This window comes from Lolium perenne, chromosome 2 (assembly GCF_019359855.2).
Source record: "Lolium perenne isolate Kyuss_39 chromosome 2, Kyuss_2.0, whole genome shotgun sequence".
In the NCBI taxonomy this organism is placed as follows: Eukaryota; Viridiplantae; Streptophyta; class Magnoliopsida; order Poales; family Poaceae; genus Lolium; species Lolium perenne.
Genome location: NC_067245.2, coordinates 101615889 through 101639757, shown reverse-complemented (window position 1 = coordinate 101639757; position 23869 = coordinate 101615889). Strand labels below are relative to the sequence as shown.

The window sequence follows — 23869 nt, the reverse complement described above, 5'->3', positions numbered from 1 at the left end:
TCTGCTCTACTTTGTACCATGTCCATCCTCTTTTTCATCCGCACCACCGTTTCCTATCACCAATAGCCGAGCACGAGTGCCCGCAAAAAAATATCGTCCTAACTTCACCATGAATGTCGTCGCGTGACGCAAAAAAGGAGGGATGCAACACGAGGACTTCCCAGGAGGTCACCCATCCTAGTACTACTCTCGCCCAAGCAAGCTTAACTTCGGAGTTCTGATGGGATCCGGTGCTTTAGTGCTGGTATGATCGCATCCGACATGTTATGCACTCATTTTCCCTTATGCTTGCTCCTCCCGCTCTTTGTCTGCTCTATTTTGTACCATGTCCATCCTGTTTTTATGCGCACCACCGTTTCCCATCACCAATAGTCGAGCACGAGTGCCCGCAAAAAAATATCGTCCTAACTTCACCATGAATGTCGCCGCGTGACGCAAAAAAGGAGGGATGCAACACGAGGACTTCCCAGGAGGTCACCCATCCTAGTACTACTCTCGCCCAAGCACACTTAACTTCGGAGTTCTGATGGGATCCGGTGCTTTATTGCTGGAATGATCGCATCCGACATGTTATGCACTCATTTTCCCTTATGCTTGCTCCTCCCGCTCTTTGTCTGCTCTATTTTGTACCATGTCCATCCTCTTTTTCATCCGCACCACCGTTTCCCATCACCAATAGCCGAGCACGAGTGCCCGCAAAAAAATATCGTCCTAACTTCACCATGAATGTCGCCGCGTGACGCAAAAAAGGAGGGATGCAACACGAGGACTTCCCAAGAGGTCACCCATCCTAGTACTACTCTCGCCCAAGCACGCTTAACTTCGGAGTTCTGATGGGATTCGGTGCTTTAGTGCTGGTATGATCGCATCCGACATGTTATGCACTCATTTTCCCTTATGCTTGCTCCTCCCGCTCTTTGTCTGCTCTATTTTGTACCATGTCCATCCTCTTTTTCATCCGCACCACCGTTTCCCATCACCAATAGTCGAGCACGAGTGCCCGCAAAAAAATATCGTCCTAACTTCACCATGAATGTCGCCGCGTGACGCAAAAAAGGAGGGATGCAACATGAGGACTTCCCAGGAGGTCACCCATCCTAGTACTACTCTCGCCCAAGCACACTTAACTTCGGAGTTCTGATGGGATCCGGTGCTTTATTGCTGGAATGATCGCATCCGACATGTTATGCACTCATTTTCCCTTATGCTTGCTCCTCCCGCTCTTTGTCTGCTAGATATTGAAACATGACCTTGCACTTACTCAGACGCACCCCGCTATCCCATCACCAATAGCCGAGCACGAGTGCCCGCAAAAAATTATCGTCCTAACTTCACCATGAATGTCGCCGCGTGACGCAAAAAGGAGGGATGCAACACGAGGACTTCCCAAGAGGTCACCCATCCTAGTACTACTCTCGCCCAAGCACGCTTAACTTCGGAGTTCTGATGGGATTCGGTGCTTTAGTGCTGGTATGATCGCATCCGACATGTTATGCACTCATTTTCCCTTATGCTTGCTCCTCCCGCTCTTTGTCTGCTCTATTTTGTACCATGTCCATCCTCTTTTTCATCCGCACCACCGTTTACCATCACCAATAGCCGAGCACGAGTGCCCGCAAAAAAATATCGTCCTAACTTCACCATGAATGTCGCCGCGTGACGCAAAAAAGGAGGGATGCAACATGAGGACTTCCCAGGAGGTCACCCATCCTAGTACTACTCTCGCCCAAGCACACTTAACTTCGGAGTTCTGATGGGATCCGGTGCTTTATTGCTGGAATGATCGCATCCGACATGTTATGCACTCATTTTCCCTTATGCTTGCTCCTCCCGCTCTTTGTCTGCTCTATTTTGTACCATGTCCATCCTCTTTTTCATCCGCACCACCGTTTCCCATCACCAATAGCCGAGCACGAGTGCCCGCAAAAAAATATCGTCCTAACTTCACCATGAATGTCGCCGCGTGACGCAAAAAAGGAGGGATGCAACACGAGGACTTCCCAAGAGGTCACCCATCCTAGTACTACTCTCGCCCAAGCACGCTTAACTTCGGAGTTCTGATGGGATTCGGTGCTTTAGTGCTGGTATGATCGCATCCGACATGTTATGCACTCATTTTCCCTTATGCTTGCTCCTCCCGCTCTTTGTCTGCTCTATTTTGTACCATGTCCATCCTCTTTTTCATCCGCACCACCGTTTACCATCACCAATAGCCGAGCACGAGTGCCCGCAAAAAAATATCGTCCTAACTTCACCATGAATGTCGCCGCGTGACGCAAAAAAGGAGGGATCAACACGAGGACTTCCCAGGAGGTCACCCATCCTAGTACTACTCTCGCCCAAGCACGCTTAACTTCGGAGTTCTAATGGGATCCGGTGCTTTAGTGCTGGTATGATCGCATCCAACATGTTATGCACTCATTTTCCCTTATGCTTGCTCCTCCCGCTCTTTGTCTGCTCTATTTTGTACCATGTCCATCCTCTTTTTCATCCGCACCACCGTTTCCCATCACCAATAGCCGAGCACGAGTGCCCGCAAAAAATATCGTCCTAACTTCACCATGAATGTCGCCGCGTGACGCAAAAAAGGAGGGATGCAACACGAGGACTTCCCAGGAGGTCACCCATCCTAGTACTACTCTCGCCCAAGCACGCTTAACTTCGGAGTTCTGTTGGGATCCGGTGCTTTAGTGCTGGTATGATCGCATCCGACATGTTATGCACTCATTTTCCCTTATGCTTGCTCCTCCCGCTCTTTGTCTGCTCTATTTTGTACCATGTCCATCCTCTTTTTCATCCGCACCACCGTTTCCCATCACCAATAGCCAAGCACGAGTGCCCGCAAAAAAATATCTTCCTATCTTCACCATGAATGTCGCCGCTTGACGCAAAAAAGGAGGGATGCAACACGAGGACTTCCCAGGAGGTCACCCATCCTAGTACTACTCTCGCCCAAGCACGCTTAACTTCGGAGTTCTGATGGGATCCGGTGCTTTAGTGCTTGTATGATCGCATCCCACATGTTATGCACTCATTTTCCCTTATGCTTGCTCCTCCCGCTCTTTGTCTGCTCTATTTTGTACCATGTCCATCCTCTTTTTCATCCGCACCACCGTTTCCCATCACCAATAGCCGAGCACGAGTGCCCGCAAAAAAATATCGTCCTAACTTCACCATGAATGTCGCCGCGTGACGCAAAAAAGGAGGGATGCAACACGAGGACTTCCCAGGAGGTCACCCATCCTAGTACTACTCTCGCCCAAGCAAGCTTAACTTCGGAGTTCTGATGGGATCCGGTGCTTTAGTGCTGGTATGATCGCATCCGACATGTTATGCACTCATTTTCCCTTATGCTTGCTCCTCCCGCTCTTTGTCTGCTCTATTTTGTACCATGTCCATCCTCTTTTCAATCCGCACCACCGTTTCCCATCACCAATAGTCGAGCACGAGTGCCCGCAAAAAAATATCGTCCTAACTTCACCATGAATGTCGCCGCGTGACGCAAAAAAGGAGGGATGCAACACGAGGACTTCCCAGGAGGTCACCCATCCTAGTACTACTCTCGCCCAAGCATGCTTAACTTCGGAGTTCTGATGGGATCCGGTGCTTTAGTGCTGGTATGATCGCATCCGACATGTTATGCACTCATTTTCCCTTATGCTTGCTCCTCCCGCTCTTTGTCTGCTCTATTTTGTACCATGTCCATCCTCTTTTTCATCCGCACCACCGTTTCCCATCACCAATAGCCGAGCACGAGTGCCCGCAAAAAAATATCGTCCTAACTTCACCATGAATGTCGCCGCGTGACGCAAAAAAGGAGGGATGCAACACGAGGACTTCCCAGGAGGTCACTGATACGTCTCCGACGTATCGATAATTTCTTATGTTCCATGCCACATTATTGATGTTATCTACATGTTTTATGCACACTTTATGTCATATTCGTGCATTTTCTGGAACTAACCTATTAACAAGATGCCGAAGTGCCGCTTGTCGTTTTTTGCTGTTTTTGGTTTCGTAAATCCTAGTAAGGAAATATTCTCGGAATTGGACGAAATCAAAGCCTGGGGCCTATTTTTCCACGAAGCTTCCAGAAGTCCGAAGGAGAGACGAAGAGGGGCCACGGGGTGGCCAAACCCTAGGCGGCGCGGCCTCACCCCCGGCCGCGCCAGCCTATGGTGTGGGCCCCCGTGCCGCCTCTTGACCTGCCCTTCCGCCTACAAATAGCCTCCGTGACGAAACCCCCAGCATCGAGAACCACGATACGGAAAACCTTCCGTAGACGCCGCCAACGCCGATCCCATCTCGGGGATCCAGAGATCGCCTCCGGCACCCCCGCCGGAGAGGGGAATCATCTCCCGGAGGACTCTACGCCGCCATGGTCGCCTCCGGTGTGATGTGTGAGTAGTCTACCCCTGGACTATGGGTCCATAGCAGTAGCTAGATGGTTGTCTTCTCCCCATTGTGCTATCATTGTCGGATCTTGTGAGCTGCCTAACATGATCAAGATCATCTATCTGTAATTCTATATGTTGCGTTTGTTGGGATCCGATGAATATAGAATACTTGTTATGTTGATTATCAAAGTTATGCTTATGTGTTGTTTATGATCTTGCATGCTCTCCGTTACTAGTAGATGCTCTGGCCAAGTAGATGCTTGTAACTCCAAGAGGGAGTACTTATGCTCGATAGTGGGTTCATGCCCGCATTGACACCGGGACAAAGGATGTAAAGTTCTAAGGTTGTGTTGTGCTGTTGCCACTAGGGATAAAACATTGATGCTATGTCTAAGGATGTAGTTGTTGATTACATTACGCACCATACTTAATGCAATTGTCTGTTGCTTTGCAACTTAATACCGGAAGGGGTTCGGATGATAACCCGAAGGTGGACTTTTTAGGCATAGATGCAGCTTGGATGGCGGTCTATGTACTTTGTCGTAATGCCCAATTAAATCTCACTATACTCATCATGATATGTATGTGCATTGTCATGCTCTCTTTATTTGTCAATTGCCTAACTGTAATTTGTTCACCCAACATGCTGTTCGTCTTATGGGAGAGACACCTCTAGTGAACTGTGGACCCCGGTCCAAGTCTCTTTATCAAATACAATCTACTGCAATACTTGTTCTATCGTTTTCTCGCAAATAATCATCTTCCACACAATACGGTTAATCCTTTGTTACAGCAAGCCGGTGAGATTGACAACCTCACTGCTTCGTTGGGGCAAAGTACTTTGGTTGTGTTGTGCAAAGTTCCACGTTGGCGCCGAATCCCCGGTGTTGCGCCGCACTACATCCCGCCGCCATCAACCTTCAACGTGCTTCTTGGCTCCTCCTGGTTCGATAAACCTTGGTTTCTTTCTGAGGGAAAACTTGCTGCTGTGCGCATCATACCTTCCTCTTGGGGTTGCCCAACGAACGTGTGAAATACACGCCATCAAGCATATTTTCCGGCGCCGTTGCCGGGGAGATCAAGACACGCTGCAAGGGGCGTCTCCACTTCTCAATCTCTTTACTTTGTTTTTGTCTTGCTTAGTTTTATTTACTACTTTGTTTGCTGCACTAAATCAAAATACAAAAAAATTAGTTGCTAGTTTTACTTTATTTGCTATCTTGTTTGCTATATCAAAAACACAAAAAAATTAGTTTACTTGCATTTACTTTATCTAGTTTGCTTTATTTACTGTTGCTAAAATGGCCAACGCTGAAAATACTAAGTTGTGTGACTTCACAACCACAAATAATAATGATTTCTTATGCACACCTATTGCTCCACCTGCTACTACAGCAGAATTCTTTGAAATTAAACCTGCTTTACTGAATCTTGTTATGCGAGAGCAATTTTCTGGTGTTAGTTCTGATGATGCTGCTGCCCATTGATGTCTACGTTCCCCCTCCTTTCCTCGTAGAGATGTTGTTGGGCCTCCAAGAGCAGAGGTTTGTAGAACAGCAGCAAGTTTTCCCTTAAGTGGATCACCCAAGGTTTATCGAACTCAGGGAGGAAGAGGTCAAAGATATCCCTCTCATGCAACCCTGCAACCACAAAGCAAGAAGTCTCTTGTGTCCCCAACACACCAAATAGGTGCACTAGTTCGGCGAAGAGATAGTGAAATACAGGTGGTATGAATAAGTATGAGCAGTAGCAACGGTGCTAGAAAATAGCTTGCTGGCGTGTAGTTGATGGTGGTAGTATTGCAAAGCAGTAATAACACAAGAAAACAAGAAACAAGCAGCGATAAAATATTTAGGAACAAGGCCTAGGGATTACACTTTCACTAGTGGACACTCTCAACATTGATCACATAACAGAATAGATAAATGCATACTCTACACTTTTGTTGGATGATGAACACATTGCGTAGGATTACACGAACCCTCAATGCCGGAGTTAACAAGCTCCACAATAATGCTCATATTTTAGTAACCTTTAGTGTAAGATAGATCAACAGACTAAACCAAGTACTAGCATAGCATGCACACTGTCACCTTCATGCATATGTAGGAGGAATAGATCACATCAATATTATTATAGCAATAGTTAACTTCGCAATCTACAAGAGATCATGATCATAGCATAAACTAAGTACTAACACGGTGCACACACTGTCACCTTTACACACGTGCAGGAGGAATAGAACTACTTTAATAACTTTGCTAGAGTAGCACATAGATAAATTGTGATACAAACTCATATGAATCTCAATCATGTAAAGCAGCTCATGAGATCATTGTATTGAGGTACATGGGAGAGAGATGAACCACATAGCTACCGGTACAGCCCCGAGCCTCGATGGAGAACTACTCCCTCCTCATGGGAGCAGCAGCGGTGATGAAGATGGCGGTGGAGATGGCAGCGGTGTCGATGGAGAAGCCTTCCGGGGGGCACTTCCCCGCTCCGGCAGGGTGCCGGAACAGAGACTTCTGTCCCCCGAATTGGAGTTTCGCGATGTGGCGGCGTCCCTGGAGTCTTTCTGGAGTTTCGTCAATCGGTGTCGAAGTTTTAGGTCACGATGGCTTAAATAGGCGAAGAATCGGAGTCGGAGGGGGCCTGGGCTGCCCAAACCATAGGGGGGCGCGCCCCCCCCCCCTTGGGCCGCGCCGCCCTAGGGTGTGGGGCCCCCCTGGCACCCCTCTGGCCTTTCTCCGGTGCTCTGGAAGCTTCGCGAAATTATAAGATCCCCGGAATTGATTTCGTCCGATTCCGAAAATATTTCCTTACTAGGATTTCTGAAACCAAAAATAACAGAAAACAGCAACTGGCCTCTCGGCATCTCGTCAATAGGTTAGTTCCGGAAAACGCATAAAAATGATATAAAGTGTGAACAAAACATGTTGGTATTGTCATAAAACAAGCATGGAACATCGGAAATTATAGATACGTTGGAGACGTATCAGCATCCCCAAGCTTAGTTCCTACTCGTCCTCGAGTAGGTAAACGATAAAAGATAATTTCTGAGGTGACATGCTACCATCATAATCTTAATCATACCATTGTAAAGCTTATGAGATGAATGCAGCGATTCGAAACAATGTAAATGCAATGAGTAAACAATTGAATCATATAGCAAAGACTTTTCATGAATAGTACTTTCAAGACAAGCATCAATTAGTCTTGCATAAGAGTTACTCATAAAGCAATAAATTCTTAGTAAAGGTATTGAAGCAACACTATGGAAGATTAAGTTTCAGCGGTTGCTTTCAACTTGTAACATGTATATCTCAGGGATAGTTGTCAATGCAAAGCAATATAACAAATGCAATAAGCAAGTATATAAGAATCAATGCACAGTTCACACAAATGTTTGCTTCTTGAGGTGGAGAGAGATAGGTGAACTGACTCAACAATAAAAGTAAAAGAATGGTCCTTCAAAGAGGAAAGCATCGATTGCTATATTTGTGCTAGAGCTTTTATTTTGAAAACATGAAACAATTTTGTCAACGGTAGTAATAAAGCATATGTATCATGTAAATTATATCTTACAAGTTGCAAGCCTCATGCATAGTATACTAATAGTGCCCGCACCTTGTCCTAATTAGCTTGGACTACCGGATCATCACAATGCACATGTTTTAACCAAGTGTCACAAAGGGGTACCTCTATGCCGCCTGTACAAAGGTCTAAGGAGAAAGCTCGCATTGGATTTCTCGCTATTGATTATTCTCAACTTAGACATCCATACCGGGACAACATAGACAACAGATAATGGACTCCTCTTTTATGCATAAGCATGTAACAACAATTAATAATTTTCTCATTTGAGATTGAGGATATATGTCCAAAACTGAAACTTTCACCATGGATCATGGCTTTAGTTAGCGGCCCAATGTTCTTCTCTAACAATATGCATGCTTAACCATAAGGTGGTAGATCGCTCTTACTTCAGACAAGACGAACATGCATAGCAACTCACATGAAATTCAACAAAGAGTAGTTGATGGCGTCCCCAGTGAACATGGTTATCGCACAACAAGCAACTTAATAAGAGATAAAGTGCATAAGTACATATTCAATACCACAATAGTTTTTAAGCTATTTGTCCCATGAGCTATATATTGCAAAGGTGAATGGTGGAATTTTAAAGGTAGCACTCAAGCAATTTACTTTGGAATGGCGGGAAATACCATGTAGTAGGTAGGTATGGTGGACACAAATGGCATAGTGTTGTTTGGCTCAAGAATTTGGATGTATGAGAAGTATTCCCTCTCGATACAAGGTTTAGGCTAGCAAGGTTGTTTGAAGCAAACACAAGCACGAACTAGTACAGCAAAACTCAGATAAAAGACATATTACAAGCATTATAAAACTATACATCGTCTTCCTTGTTGTTCAAACATCTTACTAGAAAATATCTAGACTCTAGAGAAACCACTCATGCAAACCAAATTTTAACAAGCTCTATGTATTTCTTCACTAATGGGTGCAAGGTTTATGATGCAAGAGCTTAAACAAGAGTACAACAATTGCCAAGTATCAAGTTATTCAAGACATCATACCAATTACTACATGTAGCATTTTCCGTTTCCAACCATATAATAATTAACGAAGCAGTTTCAACCTTCGCCATGAAAATTAAAAGCTAAGAACACATGTGTTCATACGAACCAGCGGAGCGTGTCTCTCTCCCACACAAGCATTTATTCAAACAAAAACAAAAACAAGAAACATACAGACGCTCCAAGTAAAGTGCATAAGATGTGACGGAATAAAAATATAGTTTCAGGGGAGAAACCTGATAATGTTGTCGATGAAGAAGGGGATGCCTTGGGCATCCCCAAGCTTAGACGCTTGAGTCTTCTTAGAATATGCAGGGGTGAACCACCGGGGCATCCCCAAGCTTAGAGCGTTCACTCTTCTTGATCATAGTATATCATCCTCCTCTCTTGACCCTTGAAAACTTCCTTCACACCAAACTTCTCATAAACTTCATTAGAGGGGTTAGTACATAATCAAAAACTCACATGTTCAGAGGTGACACAATCATTCTTAACACTTCTGGACATTGCTCAAAGCTACTGGAAGGTAATGGAACAAAGAAATGCACCCAACACAGCGAAAGAAGCAATGCGAAATAAAAGGCAGAATCTGTCAAAACAGAACAGTCCGAAAAGACGAATTTCTAATAAATACTTCCGTTGCTCAGATCAGAAAACTCAAAACTAATAAAAGTTGCGTACATATCTGAGGAACGCGCACGTAAATTGGCATATTTTTCTGATTTTTCTACAGAGAAAACAGCCCAGATTCGTGACAGATAGAAATCTGTTTCTGCGCAGAAATCCAAATCTAGTATCAACCTTTGATTAGAGGCTTTACTTGGCACAACAAAACACAAAACTAAGATAAGTAGAGGTTGCTACAGTAGTAAACAACTTCCAAGACACAAAATAAAAACAAAGTACTGTAGCAAAATAACACATGGGTTATCTCCCAAGAAGTTCTTTTCTTTATAGTCATTAAGATGGGCTCAGCAGTTTTAATGATGCACTCGCAAGAAATAATATTTGAAGCAAAAGAGAGCATCAAAAGGCAAATTCAAAACGCATTTAAGTCTAACATGCTTCCTATGAAGAGGAATCTTGTACACAAATGAATTCATGAAGAACAAAGTGACAAGCATAAGAGGATAAAACACGAGTAACTTCAAGATTCTCAACATAAAGAGGGGAAACTTAATATTATTAAGATGCATACGACCATATTTCCCTCTCTCATAATAACTTTCAGTAGCATCATTGATGAAATCCACAATATACCCATCACTTAAAACATTCTTATCATGGTTCATATGCATAGAAGTATCATTAAATTTAGCATAAGAAGAGTTATTCTCATTAATAGTAATTGGAGCAAGATTATTATCAAGAATTTGAACATGGTAAACAAGTTGCATATTAAGGGAATTGTTTTTGGTAACCCAATCATGACTATGACAAGTTTCATAAGGATAGTTAGAACCTATATCATAGCATCCTTTGTAATAATCATCAGAGATCGGAGGCACATTATCATCATAGGAAATAAAATAGTTATCTTTCACAGTCGGTTTATCCGTATCCATACCATCATTGTTATTGGAAGGAGATGTATCAAGAACATAATGACCAGTAGCTAAAGGATTTTCAAACACCTCTTCCCCAAGCTTAGAGCTTTCTATATCATTATGGGAGGAAGCATGGATAGCACTGACACTATGGCAATTATTATCATCATCATTTTCAGAATTAATTTCCCAGAGATTTGCAATATCAAAAGTAGTGTGCTCATTCAAATCATGATTGCTAATGTATGTAAAGGGCATAGGAAGATCATCGTATTCAGATTCATTATCACAATAATCATCAGGAGCAACATACTTACGGTTACCTATCATTATCTCATATACGCGGGGATATGTCATACCTCTTTCTTTTTATTCCCCTTATTCTTCTTCTTCTTCTTCGTTCCCTTCTTCTTCTTCTCCTTCTCCTTTTCCTCGTTCCCTTCTTCAGGAGTGAGAGGCTTGAAGGGTGGCTTGTCCGCATAACCTGATTTACTTTCAGAAACAATAGAAGAAACTTGGGAGGACCCCTCCTTTTCATTAATTAGTTGAAAACACACAGCGGTCCTATCATATTTTGGCAAGGTGTCATCTTCTAAAATATTTTGTATGTAAGTATTTGTATGGCTATTATCAATGCAATAAGAAAAACACCCATGCAAGACATCATCAATATCAAGATCACTCATATGTAACAAAGAGATTTTTCTCGACAGTTCTTCACACCCCAAGAATAGAGTAAGTTCATCATGCTGATTAGGAGTAATTTCATCATCACAATACAAATTTGCAGCACTCATTGGGTTCAAATTATCATTGGAGGAGCATTGAAAATTAAAATGACCCACTTCATGGCAAACTTCACAAATAAAAGGATAGAGGGCGCAAACTTTTTTACCAAGATCATCTAGAGCCCTAAACCACTTTCTAGTTTTTTTATTAGCATGATGGATACAATATTCATCTTTGATTTGATTAATTCCACAAGGTCTATGTATCCCACAAAAATTAACATGCTTATAGGAAATAGCACTCTTAGGAGTTTGAGCATGCTTATGGCAATAATTAACAACAATTTCATTCTTCATGCAAGCCTCTTTAAAAGGTTCATGATACTTATCAAAATTCTTCCTTGGCAATTCAAAATGAGAAGCAAAGGCTTTATAAAGATTTGCAGCAACTTGAGAGTCAAGACCATAAGTAGCACTCATATTTCGAAATTTATCGGTATCCATAAAAGCTTCAATGCATTCATAATCATAATTTATACCTGACTCTTTACCTTTGTCGTTCTCCCATCCTTCAGCGTTGTCCTCAATCCGATCAAGAAGGTCCCACCTAGCTTCAACCTCCTTGCTTGTGAAAGATCCATCCGAACACGCATCCAGATAGTCCTTGTGTTGTCCTGAAAGCCTCGCATAAAAATTATTAACAATAACATTACGGGGGAGCTCATGAATGGGACATTTGAGCATTAGTGACTTCAATCTCCCCCACGCTTGAGAAATACTCTCTCCATCACGAGGATAAAAGTTATAAATATAATTCCTATCAATATGCACTTCATGAGGAGGATAAAATTTAGAATAAAAGAGAGATGCAATTTCCTCCCAACCAAGAGAATGCCTATTCTCCAACAATTTATACCAATGCGCCGCTTTACTGTGACAAATAAACGGAGAATAGCTTCTTCTTCACTTCATCCATAGAGATACCTGCACACTTGAATAACCCGCATAATTCGTGCAAAAACAGTAAATGATCTCTAGGATGGACAGTTCCATCCCCTTTATTGTGATTGTCCATAACACGTTCAATAATTTTCATAGGTATTTTATACGGAATACTTTCAGCAGGTGGATTCAAAATATCAGAAGCATCATTAGAGTTATCGCATATGGGAGATAAAGCATTATCAGAACAAATTTTCTCCCCTAAAGATGGGAAGCTAAAAAGATCACAAAAACTAGCTTCCCCAAGCTTAGACTTCTCCATAGCATTAGCAGTAATTGCATTCATACTAATAACATCGCTACTAACATGCAAATAAGGTTCCATAGGTTTTTTAATTTTCGCATCAAACAATTCTAAATCAGGAAAAAGATTAAAAAGCTCACCAATTTTTTTGTTGTTTTCCATTATGCCTAGCTAGTGTAAACAAGAAACAAAAAGTTGCAATTGCAGGATCTAAAGGAAATAGCTTCGAGTACTTACAATGGCGGAAAATAGCTTGGTAGCCGAGGTCCGGAGTGTGAGTACCTTTTACCTTTCCTCCCCGCAAGAACGGCGCCTTAAAAGTGCTTGATGTCTACGTTCCCCCTCATTTCCTGTAGACAGTGTTGGGCCTCCAAGAGCAGAGGTTTGTAGAACAGCAGCAAGTTTTCCCTTAAGTGGATCACCCAAGGTTTATCGAACTCAGGGAGGAAGAGGTCAAAGATATCCCTCTCATGCAACCCTGCAACCACAAAGCAAGAAGTCTCTTGTGTCCCCAACACACCAAATAGGTGCACTAGTTCGGCGAAGAGATAGTGAAATACAGGTGGTATGAATAAGTATGAGCAAGAGCAACGGTGCCGTAAAATAGCTTGTCGGGCGTGTAGTTGATGGTGGTAGTATTGCAGCAGTAATAACACAAGAAACAAGAAACAAGCAGCGATAGCGATATTTAGGAACAAGGCCTAGGGATTACACTTTCACTAGTGGACACTCTCAACATTGATCACATAACAGAATAGATAAATGCATACTCTACACTTTTGTTGGATGATGAACACATTGCGTAGGATTACACGAACCCTCAATGCCGGAGTTAACAAGCTCCACAATAATGCTCATATTTTAGTAACCTTTAGTGTAAGATAGATCAACAGACTAAACCAAGTACTAGCATAGCATGCACACTGTCACCTTCATGCATATGTAGGAGGAATAGATCACATCAATATTATCATAGCAATAGTTAACTTCGCAATCTACAAGAGATCATGATCATAGCATAAACCAAGTACTAACACGGTGCACACACTGTCACCTTTACACACGTGCAGGAGGAATAGAACTACTTTAATAACTTTGCTAGAGTAGCACATAGATAAATTGTGATACAAACTCATATGAATCTCAATCATGTAAAGCAGCTCATGAGATCATTGTATTGAGGTACATGGGAGAGAGATGAACCACATAGCTACCGGTACAGCCCCGAGCCTCGATGGAGAACTACTCCCTCCTCATGGGAGCAGCAGCGGTGATGAAGATGGCGGTGGAGATGGCAGCGGTGTCGATGGAGAAGCCTTCCGGGGGCACTTCCCCGCTCCGGCAGGGTGCCGGAACAGAGACTTCTGTCCCCCGAATTGGAGTTTCGCGATGTGGCGGCGTCCCTGGAGTCTTTCTGGAGTTTCGTCAATCGGTGTCGAAGTTTTAGGTCACGATGGCTTAAATAGGCGAAGAATCGGAGTCGGAGGGGGCCTGGGCTGCCCAAACCATAGGGGGGCGTGCCCCCCCCTTGGGCCGCGCCGCCCTAGGGTGTGGGGCCCCCCTGGCACCCCTCTGGCCTTTCTCCGGTGCTCTGGAAGCTTCGCGAAATTATAAGATCCCCGGAATTGATTTCGTCCGATTCCGAAAATATTTCCTTACTAGGATTTCTGAAACCAAAAACAACAGAAACAAGAACTGCCTCTCGGCATCTCGTCAATAGGTTAGTTCCGGAAAACGCATAAAAATGATATAAAGTGTGAACAAAACATGTTGGTATTGTCATAAAACAAGCATGGAACATCAGAAATTATAGATACGTTGGAGACGTATCACCCATCCTAATAATTTTGTTGAATTATGTGAAATGCAAAAGTATAAGGATGTAGATGGTGACATTATAAAATTAAAATTGTTCCCTTTCTCATTAAGAGGAAGAGCTAAAGATTGGTTGCTATCTCTGCCTAAGAATAGTATTGATTCATGGACTAAATGCAAGGATGCTTTTATTGGTAGATATTATCCCCCTGCTAAAATTATATCTTTGAGGAGTAGCATAATGAATTTTAAACAATTAGATACTGAACATGTTGCTCAAGCTTGGGAAAGAATGAAATCTCTGGTTAAAAATTGCCCAACCCATGGACTGACTACTTGGATGATTATCCAAACCTTCTATGCAGGACTAAATTTTTCTTCACGGAATTTATTGGATTCAGCTGCTGGAGGTACCTTTATGTCCATCACTCTTGGTGAAGCAACAAAGCTTCTTGATAATATGATGATCAATTACTCTGAATGGCACACGGAAAGAGCTCCACAAGGTAAGAAGGTAAATTGGTCAAGAAACCTCTTCCTTGAGTGATAAGATTGATGCTATTATGTCTATGCTTGTGAATGATAGGACTAATATTGATCCTAATAATGTTCCATTAGCTTCATTGGTTGCACAAGAAGAACATGTTGATGTAAACTTCATTAAAAATAATAATTTCAACAACAATGCTTACCGGAACAATTCTAGTAACAACTATAGGCCATATCCTTATAATAATGGCAACGGCTATGGTAATTCTTATGGGAATTCTTACAACAATAATAGGAATTCACCCTGGACTTGAAGCCATGCTTAAAGAATTTATTACTACACAAACTGCTTTTAACAAATCTGTTGAAGAAAAGCTTGGGAAAATTGATATACTTGCTTCTAAAGTCGATAGTCTTGTCCGATCTTGATCTTTTGAAATCAAAAGTTTTGCCTAATGAGAATCATCATAATAAAATTGTTACTACAGCAAATGCCATTCAAGTTAGAATTAATGAGAATATAAGATTAATGGCTGAACTGCGTGCTAGGTGGGATAGAGAAGAAAATGAAAAACTAGCTAAAGAGAAGAATGTAGCTAAAGTTTGGACTATTACCACCACTAGTAATGCTAATGCTACACATGTTGCTGCACCTCCTACTCATACTAATAAAAGAATTGGTGTTAGCAATGTTTCCACTTCTAATGCAAAGCGCGAAAAACCGCACTGAAACTGCTAAATCCTTGAAACTGCACGTGATAAAGCTGCTGAAATTTTTCCAACATTGGGGATGATGATCCCATTGCTTTAGATTATAATGGTTTGAATTTTGATGATTGCCACATCTCTGAAGTTATAAAGTTCTTGCAAAAACTTGCTAAAAGTCCTAATGCTAGTGCTATAAATTTGGCTTTCACGCATCATATTACAAATGCTCTCATAAAAGCTAGAGAAGAGAAACTAGAGCGTGAAGCCTCTATTCCTAAAAGGCTAGAGGATGGTTGGGAGCCCATCATTAAGATGAAGGTTAAAGATTTTGATTGTAATGCTTTATGTGATCTTGGTGCAAGTATTTCGTTATGCCTAAGAAAATTTATAATATGCTTGACTTGCCACCGCTGAAAAATTGTTATTTGGATGTTAATCTTGCTGATCATTCTACAAAGAAACCTTTGGGTAAGGTTGATAATGTTCGCATTACCGTTAACAATAACCTTGTCCCCGTTGATTTTGTTGTCTTGGATATTGAATGCAATGCATCTTGTCCCATTATATTGGGAAGACCTTTTCTTCGAACTGTTGGTGCTATCATTGATATGAAGGAAGGTAATATAAAATATCAATTTCCTCTCAAGAAAGGTATGGAACACTTCCCTAGAAAGAGAATGAAGGTACCTTTTGATTCTATTATGAGAACAAATTATGATGTTGACACTTCGTCTCTTGATAATACTTGATACACACTTTCTGCGCCTAGCTGAAAGGCGTTAAAGAAAAGCGCTTATGGGAGACAACCCATGTTTTTACCTACAGTACTTTGTTTTTATTTTGTGTCTTGGAAGTTGTTTACTACTGTAGCAACCTCTCCTTATCTTAGTTTTGTGTTTTGTTGTGCCAAGTTAAGCCGTTGATAGAAAAGTAAGTACTAGATTTGGATTACTGCACAGTTCCAGATTTCTTTGCTGTCACGAATCTGGGTCCACCTCCCTGTAGGTAGCTCAGAAAATTAAGCCAATTTACGTGCATGATCCTCAGATATGTACGCAACTTTCATTCAATTTGAGCATTTTCATCTGAGCAAGTCTGGTGCCATTTTAAAATTCGTCAATACGAACTGTTCTGTTTTGACAGATTCTGCCTTTTATTTCGCATTGCCTCTTTTGCTATGTTGGATGAATTTCTTTGATCCACTAATGTCCAGTAGCATTATGCAATGTCCAGAAGTGTTAAGAATGATTGTGTCACCTCTGAATATGTCAATTTATATTGTGCACTAACCCTCTAATGAGTTGTTTCGAGTTTGGTGTGGAGGAAGTTTTCAAGGATCAAGAGAGGAGTATGATGCAACATGATCAAGGAGAGTGAAAGCTCTAAGCTTGGGGATGCCCCGGTGGTTCACCCCTGCATATATCAAGAAGACTCAAGCGTCTAAGCTTGGGGATGCCCAAGGCATCCCCTTCTTCATCGACAACATTATCAGGTTCCTCCCCGAAACTATATTTTTATTCCATCACATCTTATGTGCTTTTTCTTGGAGCGTCGGTTTGTTTTTGTTTTTTGTTTTGTTTGAATAAAATGGATCCTAGCATTCACTTTATGGGAGAGAGACACGCTCCGCTGTAGCATATGGACAAGTATGTCCTTGGTTTCTACTCATAGTATTCATGGCGAAGTTTCTCCTTCGTTAAATTGTTATATGGTTGGAATTGGAAAATGATACATGTAGTAATTGCTATAAATGTCTTGGGTAATGTGATACTTGGCAATTGTTGTGCTCATGTTTAAGCTCTTGCATCATATGCTTTGCACCCATTAATGAAGAAATACATAGAGCATGCTAAAGTTTGGTTTGCATATTTGGTTTCTCTAAGGTCTAGATAATTTCTAGTATTGAGTTTGAACAACAAGGAAGACGGTGTAGAGTCTTATAATGTTTTCAATATGTCTTTTATGTGAGTTTTGCTGCACCGGTTCATCCTTGTGTTTGTTTCAAATAAGCCTTGCTAGCCTAAACCTTGTATCGAGAGGGAATACTTCTCATGCATCCAAAATACTTGAGCCAACCACTATGCCATTTGTGTCCACCATACCTACCTACTACATGGTATTTTCCGCCATTCCAAAGTAAATTGCTTGAGTGCTACCTTTAAAATTCCATCATTCACCTTTGCAATATATAGCTCATGGGACAAATAGTTTAAAAACTATTGTGGTATTGAATATGTAATTATGCACTTTATCTCTTATTAAGTTGCTTGTTGTGCGATAACCATGTTCACTGGGGACGCCATCAACTATTCATTGTTGAATTTCATGTGAGTTGCTATGCATGTCCGTCTTGTCTGAAGTAAGAGAGATCTACCACCTTATGGTTAAGCATGCATATGTTAGAGAAGAACATTGGGCCGCTAACTAAAGCCATGATCCATGGTGGAAGTTTCAGTTTTGGACATATATCCTCAATCTCAAATGAGAAAATTATTAATTGTTGTTATATGCTTATGCATAAAAGAGGAGTCCATTATCTGTTGTCTATGTTGTCCCGGTATGGATGTCTAAGTTGAAGAATAATCAATAGCGAGAAATCCAATGCGAGCTTTCTCCTTAGACCTTTGTACAAAGCGGCATAGAGGTACCCCTTTGTGACACTTGGTAAAAACAATGCATTGTGATGATCTGGTAGTCCAAGCTAATTAGGACAAGGTGCGGGCACTATTAGTACACTATGCATGAGGCTTGCAACTTATAAGATATAATTTACATGATGCATATGCTTTATTACTACCGTTGACAAAATTGTTTCATGTTTTCAAAATCAAAGCTCTAGCACAAATATAGCAATCGATGCTTTTCCTCTATGGAGGACCATTCTTTTACTTTCAATGTTGAGTCAGTTCACCTATTTCTCTCCACCTCAAGAAGCAAACACTTGTGTGAACTGTGCATTGATTCCTACATACTTGCTTATTGCACTTATTATATTACTCTATGTTGACAATATCCATGAGATATACATGTTACAAGTTGAAAGCAATCGCTGAAACTTAATCTTCTTTTGTGTTGCTTCAATGCCTTTACTTTGAATTATTGCTTTATGAGTTAACTCTTATGCAAGACTAATTGATGCTTGTCTTGAAGTGCTATTCATGAAAAGTCTTTGCTTTATGATTCACTTGTTTACTCATGTCATATACATTGTTTTGATCGCTGCATTCACTACATATGCTTTACAAATAGTATGATCAAGATTATGATGGCATGTCACTCCGTAAATTATCTCGTGTTATCGTTTTACCTGCTCGGGACGAGCAGAACTAAGCTTGGGGATGCTGATACGTCTCCGACGTATCGATAATTTCTTATGTTCCATGCCACATTATTGATGTTATCTACATGTTTTATGCACACTTTATGTCATATTCGTGCATTTTCTCGGAACTAACCTATTAACAAGATGCCTAAGTGCCGATTCTTGTTTTCATTGTTTTTGGTTTCGTAAAATCCTAGTAAGGAAATATTCTCAGAATTGGACGAAATCAAAGCCCAGGGGCCAATTTTTCCACGAAGCTTCCAGAAGTCCGAAGGAGAGACGAAGAGGGGCCACGGGGTGGCCAAACCCTAGGGCGGCGCGGCCCCACCCCTGGCCGCGCCGGCCTATGGTGTGGGCCCCCCGTGCCGCCTCTTGACCTGCCCTTCCGCCTACAAATAGCCTCCGTGACGAAACCCCGCATCGAGAACCACGATACGGAAAACCTTCCAGAGACGCCGCCAACACCGATCCCATCTCGGGGATCCAGAGATCGCCTCCGGCACCACGCCGGAGAGGGGAATCATCTCCCCGGAGGACTCTACGCCGCCATGGTCGCCTCCGGTGTGATGTGTGAGTAGTCTACCCCTGGACTATGGGTCCATAGCAGTAGCTAGATGGTTGTCTTCTCCCCATTGTGCTATCATTGTCGGATCTTGTGAGCTGCCTAACATGATCAAGATCATCTATCTGTAATTATATATGTTGCGTTTGTTGGGATCCGATGAATAGAGAATACTTGTTATGTTGATTATCAAAGTTATGCTTATGTGTTGTTTATGATCTTGCATGCTCTCCGTTACTAGTAGATGCTCTGGCCAAGTAGATGCTTGTAACTCCAAGAGGGAGTACTTATGCTCGATAGTGGGTTCATGCCTCGCATTGACACCGGGACAAAGGATGTAAAGTTCTAAGGTTGTGTTGTGCTGTTGCCACTAGGGATAAAACATTGATGCTATGTCTAAGGATGTAGTTGTTGATTACATTACGCACCATACTTAATGCAATTGTCTGTTGCTTTGCAACTTAATACTGGAAGGGGTTCGGATGATAACCTGAAGGTGGACTTTTTAGGCATAGATGCAGTTGGATGGCGGTCTATGTACTTTGTCGTAATGCCCAATTAAATCTCACTATACTCATCATGATATGTATGTGCATTGTCATGCTCTCTTTATTTGTTAATTGCCCAACTGTAATTTGTTCACCCAACATGCTGTTCGTCTTATGGGAGAGACACCTCTAGTGAACTGTGGACCCCGGTCCAATTCTCTTTACTGAAATACAATCCCATCGCAATACTTGTTTTACTGTTTTCTGCAAACAATCATCTTCCACACAATACAGTTAATCCTTTGTTACAGCAAGCCGGTGAGATTGACAACCTCACTGTTTCGTTGGGGCAAAGTACTTTGGTTGTGTTGTGCAGGTTCCACGTTGGCGCCGGAATCCCTGGTGTTGCGCCGCACTACATCCCGCCGCCATCAACCTTCAACGTGCTTCTTGGCTCCTCCTGGTTCGATAAACCTTGGTTTCTTTCTGAGGGAAAACTTGCTGCTGTGCGCATCATACCTTCCTCTTGGGGTTGCCCAACGAACGTGTGAAATACACGCCATCAGTCACCCATCCTAGTACTACTCTCGCCCAAGCACGCTTAACTTCGGAGTTCTGATGGGATCCGGTGCTTTAGTGCTGGTATGATCGCATCCGACATGTTATGCACTCAGTTTCCCTTATGCTTGCTCCTCCCGCTCTTTGTCTGCTCTATTTTGTACCATGTCCATCCTCTTTTTCATCCGCACCACCGTTTCCCATCACCAATAGTCGAGCACGAGTGCCCGCAAAAAAATATCGTCCTAACTTCACCATGAATGTCGCCGCGTGACGCAAAAAAGGAGGGATGCAACACGAGGACTTCCCAGGAGGTCACCCATCCTAGTACTACTCTCGCCCAAGCACGCTTAACTTCGGAGTTCTGATGGGATCCGGTGCTTTAGTGCTGGTATGATCGCATCCGACATGTTATGCACTCATTTTCCCTTATGCTTGCTCCTCCCGCTCTTTGTCTGCTCTATTTTGTACCATGTCCATCCTCTTTTTCATCCGCACCACCGTTTCCCATCACCAATAGCCGAGCACGAGTGCCCGCAAAAAAATATCGTCCTAACTTCACCATGAATGTCGCCGCGTGACGCAAAAAAGGAGGGATGCAACACGAGGACTTCCCAGGAGGTCACCCATCCTAGTACTACTCTCGCCCAAGCACGCTTAACTTCGGAGTTCTGATGGGATCCGGTGCTTTAGTGCTGGTATGATCGCATCCGACATGTTATGCACTCATTTTCCCTTATGCTTGCTCCTCCCGCTCTTTGTCTGCTCTATTTTGTACCATGTCCATCCTCTTTTTCATCCGCACCACCGTTTCCCATCACCAATAGCCGAGCACGAGTGCCCGCAAAAAAATATCGTCCTAACTTCACCATGAATGTCGCCGCGTGACGCAAAAAAGGAGGGATGCAACACGAGGACTTCCCAGGAGGTCACCCTGTAGGATAACGTTGCATAGAAAACAAAAATTTTCCTACCGCGAACACGCAATCCAAGCCAAGATGCAATCTAGAAGACGGTAGCAACGAGGGGGTATCGAGTCTCACCCTTGAAGAGATTCCAAAGCCTACAAGAGGAGGCTCTTGTTGCTGCGGTAGACGATCACTTGCCGCTTGCAAAAGCGCGTAGAAGATCTTGATCACGATCGGTTCCGGCGCCACGAACGGGCAGCACCTCCGTACTCGGTCACACGTTCGGTTGTTGATGAAGACGACGTCCACCTCCCCGTTCCAGCGGGCAGCGGAAGTAGTAGCTCCTCTTGAATCCGACAGCACGACGGCGTGGTGTCGGTGGTGGTGGAGAAATCCGGCGGAGCTTCGCTTAAGCGTGCGGGATATGGTGGAGGAGAGAGACCGCTAGGGTTTGGGGAGAGAGGGGGTTTGGGCGCCGGCCCTCTAAGGGGTGCGGCCAAGGCAGAGGCTTGAAGTGGTCAGCCCCCTCTCTATGCCCCTCATTATATAGGTGGAAGCCCCAAGAGTTCTAGTCCAAGTCTTCGAATAAGACCCCAACACTAAAACCTCCCATATGTGGGAAACCTACTCAAGGAGGGAGTCCTACCCAAGGTGGGACTCCCACCTTTCCTTGAGGTGGGCTGGCCGGCCACCCTAGGGGAGTCCACCTTGGACTCCTCCCCTTTAGGGTTGGCTGGTCATGCAAGTGGAGTCTCTTCGGGACTCCACTTTCCAAAGTGCCATTCTTCCGGACTTTTCTAGAACCTTCTAGAACCTGCCATAAATGCACCGGATCATTTCCAAACTTGGAATATGACTTCCTATATATGAATCTTATTCTCCGGACCATTCCGGAACTCCTCGTGATGTCCGGGATCTCATCCGGGACTCCGAACAAATATTCGAACTCCATTCCATATTCAAGTTCTACCATTTCAACATCCAACTTTAAGTGTGTCACCCTACGGTTCGTGAACTATGCGGACATGGTTGAGTACTTACTCCGACCAATAACCAATAGCGGGATCTGGAGATCCATAATGGCTCCCACATATTCAACGATGACTTTAGTGATCGAATGAACCATTCACATACAATACCAATTCCCTTTGTCACGCGATATTTTACTTGTCCGAGGTTTGATCTTCGGTATCACTCTATACCTTGTTCAACCTCGTCTCCTGACAAGTACTCTTTACTCGTACCGTGGTATGTGGTCTCTTATGAACTCATTCATATGCTTGCAAGATATTAGACGACATTCCACCGAGAGGGCCCAGAGTATATCTATCCGTCATCGGGATGGACAAATCCCACTGTTGATCCATATGCCTCAACTCATACTTTCCGGATACTTAATCCCACCTTTATAGCCACCCATTTACGCAGTGGTGTTTGGTGTAATCAAAGTACCTTTCCGGTATAAGTGATTTACATGATCTCATGGTCATAAGGACTAGGTAACTATGTATCGAAAGCTTATAGCAAATAACTTAATGACGAGATCTTATGCTACGCTTAATTGGGTGTGTCCATTACATCATTCACACAATGACATAACCTTGTTATTAATAACATCCAATGTTCATGATTATGAAACTAATCATCCATTAATCAACAAGCTAGTTTAAGAGGCATACTAGGGACTTCTTGTTTGTCTACATATCACACATGTACTAATGTTTCGGTTAATACAATTCTAGCATGATATATAAACATTTATCATAAACATAAAGATATAAATAATAACCACTTTATTATTGCCTCTAGGGCATATCTCCTTCAGTCTCCCACTTGCACTAGAGTCAATAATCTAGTTTACATTTGTAAAGATATAACACCTTGGCCTTATGGTGCTTTATCATGTATTGCTCATGGGAGAGGTTTTAGTCAACGGATCTGACATGCTCAGAAACGTATGTATTTTTTAATTCATTTGCGTCTTAACGCATCACTCATTTCCAAATGAGTCGGCATTAAATATGTTTGGTCTTCTGGCGGAACCTTAATTCCGCGGTCTGAAATATGTCACTAATATTGTCACACACAATATAGCTTCAAAGTTCTGACTCTGTCGGAACTACACCAAGCTCTCAAAGAACCTCTTGACTTAACATCCTTTGTCATTGTCAAAACAATGACATACTCTGCCTTCTTTTGTAGAATCCGTCACGATATTTAGAACTCTTCTAAATCTAGCATAGACAACTTCTAGCTCATTGTGCTACCTTTTAAAACAATACTTAGTCTAATTTGAGATTTGAAATTTTATTTTCATATGTGACAAAACCAATATCGGTGTAACACCTTACAGCGATTTGTTTGTCATTACTTCATACAAAAATATATATATATATCCTTAGTTCTTCTAAAGTACTCAAGGATATTCTTACTGTCGTCCCATGATCATCTTATGAATCATTCCGGTATATGCTCATAACATTTTAGAGCACAAGATATC

The 23869-nt window shown here is 42.5% G+C and overlaps 14 non-coding genes and 1 pseudogene across 14 annotated transcripts; all 15 read right to left on the bottom strand.

Moving 5' to 3' along the window:
* Nucleotides 1–139: 139 nt before the first annotated feature.
* On the bottom strand, nt 140–258 carry LOC139836226 (5S ribosomal RNA). The gene has a single exon (XR_011752924.1). It is a non-coding gene; the product is annotated as a 5S ribosomal RNA (ribosomal RNA).
* Nucleotides 259–445: 187 nt separating this feature from the next.
* Nucleotides 446–564, bottom strand: LOC139836418 (5S ribosomal RNA). The gene has a single exon (XR_011753120.1). It is a non-coding gene; the product is annotated as a 5S ribosomal RNA (ribosomal RNA).
* A 188-nt stretch (nt 565–752) lies between these two features.
* Nucleotides 753–871, bottom strand: LOC139836293 (5S ribosomal RNA). Its single transcript, XR_011752991.1, has one exon. It is a non-coding gene; the product is annotated as a 5S ribosomal RNA (ribosomal RNA).
* Nucleotides 872–1059: 188 nt separating this feature from the next.
* On the bottom strand, nt 1060–1178 carry LOC139836649 (5S ribosomal RNA). The gene has a single exon (XR_011753353.1). It is a non-coding gene; the product is annotated as a 5S ribosomal RNA (ribosomal RNA).
* Nucleotides 1179–1365: 187 nt separating this feature from the next.
* On the bottom strand, nt 1366–1484 carry LOC139836292 (5S ribosomal RNA). The gene has a single exon (XR_011752990.1). It is a non-coding gene; the product is annotated as a 5S ribosomal RNA (ribosomal RNA).
* A 188-nt stretch (nt 1485–1672) lies between these two features.
* LOC139836648 (5S ribosomal RNA) lies at nt 1673–1791 on the bottom strand. The gene has a single exon (XR_011753352.1). It is a non-coding gene; the product is annotated as a 5S ribosomal RNA (ribosomal RNA).
* Nucleotides 1792–1979: 188 nt separating this feature from the next.
* On the bottom strand, nt 1980–2098 carry LOC139836291 (5S ribosomal RNA). The gene has a single exon (XR_011752989.1). It is a non-coding gene; the product is annotated as a 5S ribosomal RNA (ribosomal RNA).
* A 188-nt stretch (nt 2099–2286) lies between these two features.
* On the bottom strand, nt 2287–2404 carry LOC139836556 (5S ribosomal RNA). The gene has a single exon (XR_011753260.1). It is a non-coding gene; the product is annotated as a 5S ribosomal RNA (ribosomal RNA).
* A 187-nt stretch (nt 2405–2591) lies between these two features.
* Nucleotides 2592–2710, bottom strand: LOC139837426 (5S ribosomal RNA). The gene has a single exon (XR_011753919.1). It is a non-coding gene; the product is annotated as a 5S ribosomal RNA (ribosomal RNA).
* Nucleotides 2711–2898: 188 nt separating this feature from the next.
* Nucleotides 2899–3017, bottom strand: LOC139836282 (5S ribosomal RNA). The gene has a single exon (XR_011752980.1). It is a non-coding gene; the product is annotated as a 5S ribosomal RNA (ribosomal RNA).
* Nucleotides 3018–3205: 188 nt separating this feature from the next.
* Nucleotides 3206–3324, bottom strand: LOC139836225 (5S ribosomal RNA). The gene has a single exon (XR_011752923.1). It is a non-coding gene; the product is annotated as a 5S ribosomal RNA (ribosomal RNA).
* A 188-nt stretch (nt 3325–3512) lies between these two features.
* On the bottom strand, nt 3513–3631 carry LOC139837428 (5S ribosomal RNA). Its single transcript, XR_011753921.1, has one exon. It is a non-coding gene; the product is annotated as a 5S ribosomal RNA (ribosomal RNA).
* Nucleotides 3632–20443: 16812 nt separating this feature from the next.
* LOC139837167 (5S ribosomal RNA) lies at nt 20444–20559 on the bottom strand (annotated as a pseudogene).
* A 188-nt stretch (nt 20560–20747) lies between these two features.
* LOC139837025 (5S ribosomal RNA) lies at nt 20748–20866 on the bottom strand. The gene has a single exon (XR_011753697.1). It is a non-coding gene; the product is annotated as a 5S ribosomal RNA (ribosomal RNA).
* Nucleotides 20867–21054: 188 nt separating this feature from the next.
* Nucleotides 21055–21173, bottom strand: LOC139837016 (5S ribosomal RNA). The gene has a single exon (XR_011753696.1). It is a non-coding gene; the product is annotated as a 5S ribosomal RNA (ribosomal RNA).
* Nucleotides 21174–23869: the final 2696 nt, after the last annotated feature.